Genomic DNA, 16239 nt, shown 5'->3' on the forward strand with positions numbered 1-16239 from the left:
GTTTCCTGAACAGCATAAATCAAAGCCAAGGGCAACAATATGAAAAGAAGGGGAATATATATTAAGGGCACCTGGAAGGTTTGCTCCAGGGCCCATGGAAAAAAACAAAGTGACAACGTGGTTCTTGCTTATGGAGAGATGTCAGGCCCAGGGGTCCTGGGCCAGGCACAGAGGCTGGAGATACGGGTCCACAGGATACAAAGGCTGCAGCCCAGGGGTTTTGGAGGAACTAAGTTCATGGTGAGATTGAAATAGAAGACAAGGCTCAATGGACCATGAAGTGTCAATCCAAAGAGATCTAGGTACCAGACCACAGGACACAAATAGAGATAAGCAACCAGGGAAGAGGTTTAGAACGGAGGGTACACAGTGGAACCTGGAGCAATTTTCTGAACCTCTGGGACATTACTAGGAACTGTCTGTAGCTCCCCAGCAGTCTTAGTCATGGTGAGCTTAGCCCTTGCAACCAAATCATGTACTCTATGAATTAGGACTCTCTGGGAAGCAAAGAGCAGAAACACTAAGTAAAATAAGCTTAAATATTAATAAAAAAGGGAATTATTTGTGCGTGTAGCTGAAAGGGGCAAATCTACTTTCAGAAACAACTACATCTTGGGGTTCATGTGGTATCAGTACTTTCCGCCTGGCTTCTGCTCAACTCTGCTTCCCTCTTTGGTTTGACTGCATTTTTTTAACCACATGAAAAGGGCTAGGAAAGATGTTTTCAAATAGATCATCTTCCACTTTCCTTCATCTGTCCCGAAGAATCCACCCTCTTTCTTCCAGTGTCTGCAGTACGTTTTAAGGAAGACTCTAGTTCCGTTTGAGTCACATGTCCATGAACAAACCAGTCACATGGTCAGGAAGATGGCGTACTCTGAGTTCACTCTGGGTGTGGTGGGAGCAGGCACAACTGTACCAGAATCACGTGGAAGGAGAGAGCAGTGAATCTCTAGAAGGGTAGCAAAGCGCTGTTACCAGAGGAATAGACTATAGACACATGGAGAGGGGTGGGGCGAACCATACAACCATTCCAGGCAGCTCTACCCAAACCAGGGGTGATAGATTTTACAAGCTCCAGTCCTCTCCTGTCCTGAAGCATTCTGTGTGCTATTTTATCTCTATCATGTCCAGGAATGACCTCAGAAGACTAGGTTTGAGGACTCTTAATGTTCTTGCTATGGCACTGGCTTCCTTCTGAGTCAGGCCCTTTCTCTACGTGCTAAACTAGTGTCTACTCTCATCCACTTTTTAAAAATTAATTAGTTAATTGGCTGCCCTGGGTCTTCATTTCCAATCTCACCCACTTTTGTTTGTCATTTTAGTGTCCACAAGGAGATTGGTAAGAGTTACAGGGACTCAAGCACATGTAGTGGGCAAAGTGCGTCTGGGCTTGGCCAAGCAGAGAAATGAAGCTTCAGGTGTCTGGTGAGATAGTCCTTGCCAGAGATAGTCCTTACCTAGCAGCAGTTTCTGCCTCTAGTAGAAAATGTTATAATATACTCACAGATAAGGCAGAGAGCATTGCCCTGCTTCTCCTTGCACTTTCTTCATTCTGTCTGTCTCTCGGTTATCTTCTGTCACCTATTACCCTTGTATACACTCACCATGTGCCAGCTGTCATTTTAAGTGCTTTTTACAAACACCAGCTTCTTTATTCCACATAATCTTCATATCCTAACATTTTGTGTCAGAGTTGAGGAAAGAATTTTTCTTCTGCAGGTTTATGAAAATCCTCAAATTGATCCTAAACATTTGAAAGTAGTCAATAATTAAAATGAACAATGAGAAACTTGTTCAGTCACTAAGCCATGTCTGATTCTTTGCAATCCCATGGACTGCAGCATGCCAAGCTTCCCTGTACTTCACCGTCTCCCAGAGTTTGCTCAAACTCATGTCCATTGAGTTAGTGATGTCATCCAACCATCTCATCCTCTGTTGCCCCCTTCTATTCCTGCCCTCAATCTTTCCCAGCATCAGAAACTTAACTCAGAGAAGATCAAGGTTACCTCCCTCCTCCACAGACGGAGGAGCCTGGTAGGCTGCAGTCCATGGGGTCGCTAAGAGTCGGGCATGACTGAGTGACTTCACTTTCACTGTTCACTTTCATGCATTGTAGAAGGAAATGGCAACCCACTCCAGTGTTCTTGCCTGGAGAATCCCAGGGACAGGGGAGCTTGGTGGGCTGCTGTCTATGGGGTCGCACAGAGTCGGACACTACTGAAGCGACGTAGCAGCAGCAGCAGCCACCAAAAAAAAAAAAAAGAAGAAGAAGAAAATGTTAAATAAGTAAAGAAGAAACAGAACTGGACACGGAACAACAGACTGGTTCCAAATGGGGAAAGGAGTACATCAAGGCTGTGTATTGTCACCCCACAGAGTACATCATGCGAAATGCTGGGTTGGATGAAGCACAAGCTGGAATCAAGATTGCCGGAAGTGATATCAATAACCTCAGATATGCAGATGACACCACCATTACGGCAGAAAGTGAAGAGGAACTAAATAGCCTCTTGATGAAAGTGAAAGAGGAGAGTGAAAAAGTTGGCTTAAAACTCAACATTCAGAAAACTAAGATCATGGCACCTGGTTCCATCACTTCATAGCAAATTGACGGGGAAACAATGCAAACAGTGAGAGACTTTATTTTGGGGGCTACAAAATCACTGCAGATGGTGACTGCAGCCATGAAATTAAAAGATGCTTCTTCCTTGGAAGAAAGGCTATGACCAACCTAGATAGTATATCGAAAAGCAGAGACATTACTTTACCAACAAACGTCCATCTAGTCAAAGCTATGTTTTTTCCAGTCATCATGTATAGATGTGAGAGTTGGACTATAAAGAAAGCTGAGTGCCGAAGAATTGATGCTTTTGAATTGTGGTGTTGGAGAAGACTCTTGAGAGCCCCTTGGACTGCAAGGAGATCAAACCAGCCAATCCTAAAGGAAATCAGTCCTGAATATTCATTGGAAGGACTGATACTGAAGCTGAAGCTCCAATACTTTGGCCCCCTGATGCAAAGAACTGACTCATTGGAAAAGACCCTGATGCTGGGAAAGATTGAAAGCGGGAGGAGAAGGGGACAACAGAGGATGAGATGGTTGGATGGCATCACTGACTCAATGGACGTGAGTCTGAGTAAACTCTGGGTGTTGGTGATGGACAGAGAAGCCTGGTGTGCTGCAGTCCACGAGGTCACAAAGAGTTGGACATGACTGAGTGACTGAACTGGACTGAAATATTTAGTCCTGGGTCTTCTGAAAATTATAATTTCAGACAGTCCTCTGAACTATCTTAATGTGATATAAATAAATGGAATTCAATCTTCTAGGTACTAGATACTATGGTAAAAAATGACAAAAAAAGCCTGTGTGCTTCATTGCTTGCTGGTGTCTGACTCTTCGTGACCCCAGGGACTGTACCCTGCCAGGCTCCTCTGTCCATGGGATTCTCCAGGCAAGAATACTGGAGCGGGTTGCCAGGCCCTCCTCCAGGAGATCCTCCCAACCCAGGGATCATTCGAACCCAGGTCTCCTGCACTGGATTCTTTACTGTCTCAGCCCCCAGGGAAGTCCTTGTAAAAAAAATATACTTACTTATTTGTTCTTAGCGAATGAGTCACAGTTCCTGCTCTCATGAAACTTACTCTCTAGTGAATAATAGTGAAATGTGGGAGACTGATAACTGTCTCCCTGTTTATTTCATCCTTCTTCATATTAGTGACAGAATCCCCAGAAGTCTTGGCTGTGTTTATGGTGGGCAAGTGAGAAACTACTTTCCCTATCTCCTGTGTAACTAAATGAGGCTATGAAATTATATTTTGGGTAATTACATGTGAGCAGAAGTAATGTGTGCAACTCGCAAGTCAGTTGATTGAAGAATCTCCTTTCTCTCACGTCTATTGTCTCCCTTCCCATGGAGGGAAATGTGCAGATATGGTACCTTCAACCGTGGGTAAGAACCACACTCAAGCAGCCTATCTCAAAATCAAATCCCTGTAAGAGAAATAAATCTTAGAGAAAATGACTTAAGTAACTCTGATCTCCATTATTTCAAGGACGGTGCAAAGCTATACTATTCTAGATACATAAGAGAAAGGTTAATTCATTACCACCATGGATGCTTTAGAGCACTGAACCTTAATTCTCTTGATTGGGAAGGGTTGCTTGAGGATGTTGAAGAAAAAATTAAAAGAAACCTGCATTCCTGGATATCCACATGGACCTCAGCCTCCAAACCATTTTGACTGCGTGCTCATTTTGAACAATATGAGAGAGAACTGAATATCATTATTATTTGAGTTTCTATGTTTTGTGCTGTCTCATATTCAGCAGCTTAGCCTTTTGCCTATCTAATTTATGCCAACAGGAGAATGAGCGTTACCATGGGACTCAAGAGACCTGGGTTCAAAGAGGTTTTTGATGTTGGGCCAATTGGTCTCAATCTGAGAAGATAAATAAGAATAGCTTGGGGGTTGTCCTTGTCACAATGCTTTGACCAAGGGAGCCCATCTGGACAGAACAGTGGTTACACACTCAGGGAGAACATCTGTAAACCAATGCCAGGACGTGTTTTTCCCACTTGCCTCCTGCCTTGCTTTGTCCTAGATCCTTGTGGGGCAAATACCCCTCTTATTTATGAACCAAAAATTCAAACTGCCAAGGAGTAAAGTGAATATGTAAAAGAGCTGTCAGACCAAACATATATCATTCAGCTGACTTTCTCTGGAAGACACATCTTTCCTCAAAGACAGAAAGTTGTTGTTGCTGGCAGAGCGGTATTAGTGGTCATCTTAGGGAATGCTGTATTCTGGGTTCTACTCAATTTTTGTTTCTCTCAATATGTTGACTTGGCAGCAGCAAAGTCAAACCACTGATCTCCTTTCTCATACTTCTTATCAATAGCCACGGCACATTGTAGATAGTTAGCATTGGTGCCCAAAACGCAAAGCCCATGGTCTTAATGTGATATAAATAAATGGAATTCAATCTTCTAGGTACTAGATACTATGGTAAAAATGACAAAAAAGCCTGTGTGCTTCATTGCTTGCTGGTGTCTGACTCTTCGTGACCCCAGGACTGTACCCTGCCAGGCTCCTCTGTCCATGGATTCTCCAGGCAAGAATACTGGAGCGGGTTGCCAGGCCCTCCTCCAGGAGATCCTCCCAACCCAGGGATCATTCAACCCAGGTCTCCTGCACTGGATTCTTTACTGTCTCAGCCCCCAGGGAAGTCCTTGTAAAAAAAATATACTTACTTATTTGTTCTTAGCGAATGAGTCACAGTTCCTGCTCTCATGAAACTTACTCTCTAGTGAATAATAGTGAAATGTGGGAGACTGATAACTGTCTCCCTGTTTATTTCATCCTTCTTCATATTAGTGACAGAATCCCCAGAAGTCTTGGCTGTGTTTATGGTGGGCAAGTGAGAAACTACTTTCCCTATCTCCTGTGTAACTAAATGAGGCTATGAAATTATATTTTGGGTAATTACATGTGAGCAGAAGTAATGTGTGCAACTCGCAAGTCAGTTGATTGAAGAATCTCCTTTCTCTCACGTCTATTGTCTCCCTTCCCATGGAGGGAAATGTGCAGATATGGTACCTTCAACCGTGGGTAAGAACCACACTCAAGCAGCCTATCTCAAAATCAAATCCCTGTAAGAGAAATAAATCTTAGAGAAAATGACTTAAGTAACTCTGATCTCCATTATTTCAAGGACGGTGCAAAGCTATACTATTCTAGATACATAAGAGAAAGGTTAATTCATTACCACCATGGATGCTTTAGAGCACTGAACCTTAATTCTCTTGATTGGGAAGGGTTGCTTGAGGATGTTGAAGAAAAAATTAAAAGAAACCTGCATTCCTGGATATCCACATGGACCTCAGCCTCCAAACCATTTTGACTCATGTGCTCATTTTGAACAATATGAGAGAGAACTGAATATCATTATTATTTGAGTTTCTATGTTTTGTGCTGTCTCATATTCAGCAGCTTAGCCTTTTGCCTATCTAATTTATGCCAACAGGAGAATGAGCGTTACCATGGGACTCAAGAGACCTGGGTTCAAAGAGGTTTTTGATGTTGGGCCAATTGGTCTCAATCTGAGAAGATAAATAAGAATAGCTTGGGGGTTGTCCTTGTCACAATGCTTTGACCAAGGGAGCCCATCTGGACAGAACAGTGGTTACACACTCAGGGAGAACATCTGTAAACCAATGCCAGGACGTGTTTTTCCCACTTGCCTCCTGCCTTGCTTTGTCCTAGATCCTTGTGGGGCAAATACCCCTCTTATTTATGAACCAAAAATTCAAACTGCCAAGGAGTAAAGTGAATATGTAAAAGAGCTGTCAGACCAAACATATATCATTCAGCTGACTTTCTCTGGAAGACACATCTTTCCTCAAAGACAGAAAGTTGTTGTTGCTGGCAGAGACGGTATTAGTGGTCATCTTAGGGGAATGCTGTATTCTGGGTTCTACTCAATTTTTGTTTCTCTCCAATATGTTGACTTGGCAGCAGCAAAGTCAAACCACTGATCTCCCTTCTCATACTTCTTATCAATAGCCACGGCACATTGTAGATAGTTAGCATTGGTGCCCAAAACGCAAAGCCCATGGAGAATATCACATGCAAGTCTTGCAATCACAAGGTGGGGGAGATATCAATCTATATTTTACGGATGAGAAAGCTGATGTCTAGAGAATTTTAAGTAACTTAAAAAAGGCCACAAAGATATTAAGTGATTGGCTCCACAACTGCAGTTCTTTCTCTAGACCATGTAGTCTCTAAATATTGAGTAAAAATATCCTCTATGCTATATTAGGAATGATGCTAAAGTTGAAACTCCAGTACTTTGGCCACCTCATGCGAAGAGTTGACTCATTGGAAAAGACTCTGATGCTGGGAAGGATTAGGGGCAGGAGGAGAAGGGGACGACAGAGGATGAGATGGCTGGATGGCATCACCGACTCAATGGATGTGAGTTTGAGTGAACTCTGGGAGATGGTGATGGACAGGGAGGCCTGGCGTGCTGCGATTCATGGGATCGCAGAGAGTCGGACACAAGTGAGTGACTGAACTGAACTGAAATGAACTGAATGGTATATTGAACCGTTTTTTAAAATGCTTTGAGACTATGCCAATACCATACTTTTAAATTTAGTTTATTTACTTGGTTGTGCCAGGTGTTAGCGGTGGCATGTGGGAGTCCAGTTTCCTGACCAGGAATCGAACCTGGACTCCAGGCATTGGGAGCATGGAGTCTTAGCCTCTGGACCAGCAGGGAAGTCCCCTGGATTGAACTATTGACCCCAGTTTTCACTTCTCCTTGTATCTACATTCTTTACAAGTGAGTTGATTGTTTCTCTCACTAGAGGCACAGGGTACTGCCCTGCCTCTTTACTTTGGACTCAGCTGTATGACTTGCTCTGGCCAATGGAATGTGGGTGGACATCACTATGCTCCTGTTCAGAGCCTCGGCCTTCACAGACATCACAGTTTCTGCCTTCCCTCTGGGACTTCTGTCATTGCCATGGAAAGAAGATGCCCTGGATGGTCAACTGCACCAAGGAGGATAAGAAGGCCCCATAGGCAGTGCTTTCCCAGGGCCCAGAATTAACACACCTGGATCAGATGTGGAGGCCAACCTACAGCAAAGGACTGAGCCCGACAGACTTGCAGAGCAGAGCAGCCAGCTGAGCCCAGCCTAGAATGGGCCTGGCCAGCCTGAAGACATGAGCAAAAATAAATGAGTTGTTTTAGACACTGAGATGATTTGTTATGCATCAATAGCTGGCTGAGACAATCTCTTAGAACACTTTTTATCCACTGTAGAAATTTTTGCACTGTCCTGAAATTGGGATGAGAGAGGTAATTATTCTGCTTGTAAAAGTTCCCTGTAGCTTCTAGGATAAAGTCCCCACTCTAACTGATCTCCAGTCTTGGTTCTTATCCTTGCCTAACTGTCCACTTTATCACCTCTATACACTCGCCATGTTGGGTCCCCACGCTGATCATTATGTTTCACACCTTCATGTCTTCGTGTATTCAGCAGCCTCTCCCTAGAATGTCCTGACTCCTCTGCCTAATTAATTCCAATCGTTTTTTCAAGATGAAGCAAAACATCACTTCTTTCAGGAAGCTTTTCTGGCCCTCCAGTATGATTTAGATGCCTCCTTAGGTGTGTTCACCTTTAGTCCAGCCCTTGTCACACCGTCTCGAAACCATCTTTTCACATGCTTGCCTCTTCCACCTGCCTCTAATCTCCTTGAGAGCAGAGGAAGTGTTTCATTTGTCTTTGATTCCTGGAATCCATCACAATGCTAGGCTGAGGACAACCCCCACAGGGAATGAATACTAAGAAAAAACATAAATATCAAGCAATCACTTAAAACATTCCCAAACTAAGAAATCCTTCTGTATTTAAGAGGAAGCTCTTTTTCCTCAACAGGAGAAGGATTTTAACTGTACATGATCCCCTAGGCCCCCACCAAGTACTTAAGGGCTACCACTATATTTTTTAAAAAAATTTAATTGTCAGGAAATGCACATAACACAAAATTTGCCATCTTAATCATTTTTAGGTGTACAGTTCAGTTAGCACTAAACACATTCACATTATTTTGCTATTATCATTATTTATCTACAGAACTCTCTTCTTCTTATAAATCTGAAATTCTCTACCCCATAAACAATAACTCCTCATTCTCCCTTAACTCTAGTCCCTAGCAACTACCATCTACTTTCTGTCTCTATGAGTCTGACTACTCCAGATACTTCTTATAAATGGAATTATCAGTCATTGTCCTTTTATGACTAGTTTACTCAGCATAATGTCCTTGAAGTTTATCCTTAGAGCATACATCAAATTTTCCTCATTTTTGAGCCTGAATAATATTTAAGATTTAGCTTTTTTTTGGCTAATATTTTAGAAAATCCTAATCTACCACTATGTTTTAAAGGTAAAGTGACATCTCATGAACAATGAGATCAAGGGAAAAAACCCAACTGGATTTGGTCCTGCAATTCTGGGAAAACTAAACTGTTAATCAGATAATTGCAGAATAGCACATTCAAAATAAATATCAAGCAATTCCTTTGAAATTCTGGTGTTGGAAAACAGGGCCACCACCTGGTATATTCTATATTTATCTGGTTTTGGGGAGTGCAATTTGGCTGCAGTCACTATAATAAAGAACAGTATTATAATGGAGGTTAGCTCAACTCATGTATTGGCTTTGACTTATGTGACACATGTTATCATTTGGATTTGTTATGTGAGCCAAAAGCTTTATTTCAAACATGGTTTCTACCATAGTGCTGTTCTCTGCTGGGAATGGAGGAATGGTTTTGAAGTATAACCCATTCTCTTATATTTAATTTCTTTCTTTTTCTGGCAATGCCACACAATATGCGGGATATTAGTTCTTGAGTAAGGATTGAACCTGTGTCCCCTGCAGGGGAAGCATGGAGTCTTAACCACTGGACTGCCAGGGAAGTTCCTATACTTAATTTTACCTGTCTGTTCTTACATGGCTCTGCAAGTCAATTTACTTTACCCTCATGGTTATCCTGCCAGCTCAGTCTTAACTATTATTAGGACTTACAACATGAATATTGAGTGCCTACTATATGTCAGACAGTGTTCTTGATGCTGGAAATACAGTAGGTAAAAAGGAAAACTATCTGCCCTTGAGGAATTTTCAGACATCATATAATAAACATGATAAATAAATACTATTACATAGTATGTCAGAAAATGTCATACATGGGGAAAAATTGCAGAGCAGGTTAAGGGTGGTTGGGGCTGGTTACAGTACTAAACAGGTGAAAGTGAAGTGAAAGTGAAAGACGCTCAGTCGTGTCAGACTATTTGCTACCCCATGGGCTGTAGTCCATGGAATTCTCCAGGCCAGAATATTGGAATGGGTAGCCCTTCTTTTCTCCAGGGGATCTTCCCAACCCAGGTCTCCCACGTTGCAGGCGGATTCTTTACCAGCGGACCATGCAAGGGAAGCCCAAGAATACTGGAGAGGGTAGCCTATCCCTTCTCCCGGGGATCTTCCTGACCCAGGAATCGAACCAGGGTCTCCTGCTTTGCAGGTGGATTCTTTACCAACTGAGCTATCAGGGAATCCCATACAGTAGGTAGTCAGGGTTAACCTATATAGAAGATGAGAAATGACCCAATACCTGAAGGACACGGCTGACGAAGAGTTGGCTAAGTCTAGGAAGAGGAGCAGCTAGTGCAAAGTTTCTAATGTGGGAGTGTTTAAGGAGTGGCAACAAAGAAAGCAGTCTAGTTGGAGAAGACTAACCTTGGGGAGAAGAAGTGAGGATGGAGGCTACACCACGCAGCATCTTGTAGGCTGTTATTAGCACCTTGACTCTCTGGATACAATGGGAAGTTACTGGAGAGTTTTGAACAGGATGACATTATCTGACTTTCATTGTTAAAAGTTCTATTCCAATGTTTAAATTTAAAATGCTTTAATTATGGTAAAAAAAACATGGAACATAAAATATATGACATATACACTTTAAGCATACAGTTCAGTAGTGTTGGGTGCATTTCCAATGTCGTGCAAATCTCCAGACCTTTTGCATACTGCAAAACTGAAAACTATACCCATTAAACAACTCTCCATTTCCCCTTTCTGCTAGGCCCAGGAAACCATCATTCTACTTTCTGCTTCTGTGAATTTGACTACTTTAGTTACTTCATATAAGTGGAATCTTATGAATATTTGTCTTCTTGTGAGTGGCTTGGGCTTCCCTGGTGGCTCAGTGGTAAAGGATCTGCCTGCCAATGCAGGAGATGTGGGTTCAATCCCTGGGCCAAGAAGATCCCCTAAAGGAAGAAATGGCAACCCATTCCAGTATTCTTGCCTGGAAAATTTCATGGACCGAGAAGCCCGGTGAGCTGCAGTCCATGGGGCTGCAAACTTAGCATAATGTCCTCAAGATTCATCCACATTGTAACATTTAATAGGATTTCTTTCCTTTTTAAGACTGAATAATACCCACTGGATCTATATGCTGAATTTTGTTTATTCATTCATCCACTGATGAAAATTTGGATTGCTTCCACTTCTTGGCTCTTGTGAAAAACACTGCTATGAACATGGATGAGCAAATATCTCTTTGAGACTCTACTTTCAGTTCTTTTGGATATATACACAGAAGTAGGATACCTGGAACCTATGATAATCCTATTTTTATAATTTTGAGCATTTTTCTTTTTTTTTCAATTTAATTTTTTGCCACTTTTAAAAATTTTTAATTGAAGGGTAATTGCTTTACAGAATTTTGTGGTTTTCTGTCAAAGATTGACAAGAATCAGCCATAGGTACACCCATGTCCCCTCCCTCCTATCCCCCTCCCCATCCCACCCTTCTAGATTATCACAGAGCCCTTCTATAGTGACTGCACCATTTTACATTCCAACTAACAGGGTGCTACTGTTCCAATTTCTTCATAACCTTGCCAACACTTGTTATTTTCTATTTTTGGTTTTGTTGTTGGCTGCACTTATGGCACCCCACTCCAGTACTCTTGCCTGGAAAATCCCATGGGCGGAGGAGCCTGGTGGGCTGCAGTCCATGGGGTAGCACAGAGTCGGACATGACTGAAGTGACTCAGCAGCAGCAGCACTTTGTGGCATTTGGGATCTTAGTTCTCTGAGGGATCAAATCCATGACCCTGCAGTGGGAGCTTGGAGTTTTAACCACTGAACCTCCTTGAAGTTCCTGTTTTTTTTTTTTAAACAGTAGCCATCCTAATGGGTATGAGGTGGTATCTCATTGTGGTTTTGATTTGTATTTCTCTAATGATTAATGAGCATCTTTTTATATGCTTATTGACTATTGTATATTATCTTTGAAGATATGTCTATTCAAATTCTTTGCCCATTTTAAATTCAGCTATATGGGGGTTTTTTGTTGTTGAGCTATAGGAGTTCTTTAGATATTTTGAGTATGAGCCTGTTTTCAGATACATGATTTGCAAATATTTTCTCCTGTTTTTAGGGGGAAATTTTCACTCGGTTGATTGTGTCCTTCAAAACACAGAAGTTTTAAATTTTGGTGAAGTCCATTTAATACATTTTTACTGTTGTTGCCTGTGCTTTTGGTGTCATATCCAAGAAGTCATTGCCAAAGCCAATGTCATGGAATTTCTTTCCAAGGTTGTTTTCTAAGAGTTTCATAGTTTTAGGTCTTATGTTTTAGGTGTTCCACCATTTTGAGTTAATTTTTGTATATGGTATAAGGTAAGAGTGAAATTTTATTCATTTGCATGTGGATATTCAGGTTCCCAGAACCATTTATTGAAGAGACTATCCTTTCTTTATTGAGTAGTCCTGGCATCCTTGGCAAAGAAAATTTGATTATATAGCTGAGGATTTATTTCTGGGCTCTCTGTTCTAGGCCATTGGTCTATATGTCTGTGTCTGTGCCATCAAACGTAAAGGAGTCAGATAGGAAATAATATAAATTTATGATTCCATTTCTATAAAATTCCAAAATGATTTAATCTATGGTGTTAGAAGTAAGGGGGTATCCTTGTGGGCGGGTAACAACTGTAAGGGGCATGAAGGGGTTTTGGTGGTACTGGTAATAGTATTTATTGATCTTTATGTTGATTATACAGGTATGTTCACATGAAAAGTGACTGAGTTACACACAGGTATTTGGCATTCATAATTATCAGACTCTTTATACTATTTAATATAATCTTAATTAGAAGTGGTTGCCTAGAAACAGAGACATATGATCAAAATACATTGATTCTATACAGCTTTTAATTATAATGACACTCATTTTCCCCCAATGGATTTACAGTAGACAAGTTAAAGGAATAGATATAAGTTTCAGCCTTTCATATTCAGGGAGACCTCTCTTTCACATACCTGGGAGAGTAGTAAGAAGTGAGTGATGAAAGGGAATAAGTAATGCTTCTTATTGCATTCTTTGAAGAATCAACATAACATTGACTTTTGTTAGCTGACAGCATTCGATTATAACACCTTCTCTAATTGCAATATTCTGATGATGCCAACTTTGACAAAAAACACCTTTTTTTTTTCATAATGCCAAGTTGATCAGGACCCACCAAAATAAGGACCCACAGTTATTCCTGCAAACCCACGTCAAGGGAAAAAGAAGGTGTAGACTTCTCTTCAGTAGTATGCATATTAGAGCTTCCCAATCTGTGTGCCTTGGTACACTGTGTCCTGGGAATGAATTACATGTGTATGGAGGCCAGATTCTACTCAACCTTCAAGAGTGGTTAAGCCAGGCCTGAAGAGGAAAAAATTACTGGGCTGGTCATTCCTACAATGAGATACCTCGTTCTTCAAATCCATTGTTTCCTATAGATATTTTCCCTGTGTGCAGTAATGTACAAAGGGTTGGAAAGTCAGTAATGAGAAAAATAATAAGAGACTCCTAGCACAGTGAGGCAATGGCAACCGACTCCAGTACTCTTGCCTGGAAAATCCCATGGACATGGATGGAGGAGCCTGGTAGGCTACAGACCCTGGGATCGTAAGAGTTGACTGAGCAACTTCACTTTCAGTTTTCACTTTCCTGCATTGGGGAAGGAAATGGCAACCCACTCCAGTATTCTTGCCTGGAGAATCCCAGGTATGGGGGGGCCTGGTGGGCTGACGTCTATGGGATCGCACAGAGTTGGACACGACAGATGTGACTTAGCAGCAGCAGCAGCAGCAGCACAGTGAAGAGTTCCACTTATAAGCAGATAATTATTTCTAAATTCTGATAGTAACTGAGCTTTCTGGATGGGCCAGAGGAGTCTCTAGGGAAGAAAAACAAGATACAGTGGTTTCCAGGGAAAGTTCTAGAGTCCAAGTACTTGTTTTTGAATGATGGCTCTATCATTAACCAATTGCTTTGAAAAGTACTTGAAAAACAAAATGACACTGCCCTGTGCCTCATTTTCTTCATCTATGATTCATAGAAACCTACTTCAGGGAGTCATATGAAAATTAAATTCCATTAGCTCAGTGCTTAGCATATAGTAAGTGATCAAGAAATATTAGCTATTGCTAACACTGACTACCATTTTGTACCATTTATTGAGTACTAGGCTTGAATGCCAGACTTGTAAGGAATTTTTATAAAGTTTATTCAATCTAATCCTCAAAGTAGGTTTATTATTTCCTATTTATAGATAAGAAAACTAACGCAGAGAGAGGCTAAATGACTTGTCCATGGCCTCTCTCTGCATTAGTTCTAGGTCACATAAACTCACAGTCTTTCAATGTTTTTGCTAATATACTCTCTGGGACATTAAAAAAATTACTTCTATAATTTTCATTATAATTATAATAGTTACAAAGAATACAATTTCCAGCATTGTGAATACTGACATTTCACAATAAAAGTGTTATATCACTCTTCGTATCCAATGGCATTTAAATTTCACAGTGATTGGCTACTCACCATAGTCCATTTAAAAATAGTTGAAAAAACTTATAATAGTTATAAATTTTACACAGTTCCTTTCCTTCCATGAACTTATTTTTCCATCTCAATGCCCTTATTCCAGGACTTTATCCCCTAGTTTTTATGATTCAAAGTATTTTTTGGCTTCCCTATCTGTCAGAATTCTTTACATTAATGCTGCTGCTGCTAAATCACTTCAGTCGTGTCCGACTCTGTGCGACCCCATAGACGGAAGCCCACCAGGCTCCCCCGTCCCTGGGATTTTCCAGGCAAGAACACTGGAGTGGGTTGCCATTTCCTTCTCCAATGCATGAAAGTGAAAAGTGAAAGGGAAGTCGCTCAGTCGTGTCCGACTCTTAGCAACCCCATGGACTATAGCCTACCAGGCTCCTCCATCCATGGGATTTTCCAGGCAACAGTACTTTACATTAATAAATACACATAAATTTCCTGTGACCATAAGGTCTTGTGTTAAAATGTTTTTCTGAATTGAATTATCATTATATTTACCAGTAGTTCAAAATTCATTAAAATATATTATGAATTCACTAACTATTGAATATGGGCTTCCCTGATGGCTCAGTTGGTAAAGAATCCGTCTGCAATGAAGGTGGCCCTGGTTCAATTCTTTGGTCGGAAAGATCCACTGGAGAAGGGATAGGTTACCTGCTCCAGTATTCTTGTGCTTCCCTTGTGACTCAGCTGGTAAAGAATCCGCCTGCAATGAGGGAGACCTGCGTTTGATCCCTGGGTTGGGAAGATCCCCTGGAGAAGGGAGTCTATCCACTCCAGTATGCTGGCCTGGAGAATTCCATGAACTGTATAGTCCATGGGGTCGAAAAGAGTCAGACACCACTGAGCAACTTTCACTTCACAACTATTGAATATAAATATAAGATACTGGAATGAGATAGATGGGGGTCATGTAGATCTGTATAACTCTGATTAAGGGCATTATCAAAATGTCCCTTAGCTGGCTCAGGGACATCTCTTCCCTCAGGACAATGCATTTTTAGGGAGATGAGGGATATGTGAGAGGAATTCTTTCTTGAGCTTCTGGATCTTAAGCCTTTCATGCCTGTCTGCCTCTTGGAAAGTCCTTCATCACTAAGATGACTACACATTCCAGTTTATGCCTGTTGTTCTGGGGTAAGTATTAACAGAACCCCTGTCACTCTCTTAAGTATCTCCGATTGGAGGATAATATTGATCGCCCCATCAAGTACCCCTTGTGGTTCCCCAAGTGAACATTATTCAGATCTGAAGACCACTCTTATAAACCAAGATGCCTGACTTTCTTTTCTCCTGTTAAATTATAAAAATATTCATTGTACACTTATGTTCCATGTACTATATTACTCTGACATATCTTGTCATCAGAATATACCCCTTTTTTCTACTCCTCTTTTTTAACAGATAAGAAAACTGTAAATCCAGAGAGCTTAAATGACCTGTCACAGGTAGTAAGTGACTAAATCAAACTCAAGCCTTGCAGCCTGTTTCTAAATCCGCGCTTATAATCAGGTGTAATCTATGGGTCTCTAGCCTTACATTGATTCCCATCCCTCAGGCACTGGGGTTCCACCTTGTTGAAACTTGTGTTGTAGTTTAGGTCTGCCAAACTGCCCTTTTGTCCAAATCTCCACATCAAACACTTCCTACCAGGCTCCCTTTTACAGTTCTCAGCACTTTCTCTTCAACCCTATCCTGGTTCTGTTCACCAGGATTTCTTCTCTAGGTGACCGCACTGTGTCCAATCCATTTAGCA

This window comes from Bos mutus, chromosome 14 (assembly GCF_027580195.1).
Source record: "Bos mutus isolate GX-2022 chromosome 14, NWIPB_WYAK_1.1, whole genome shotgun sequence".
NCBI lineage: Eukaryota > Metazoa > Chordata > Mammalia > Artiodactyla > Bovidae > Bos > Bos mutus.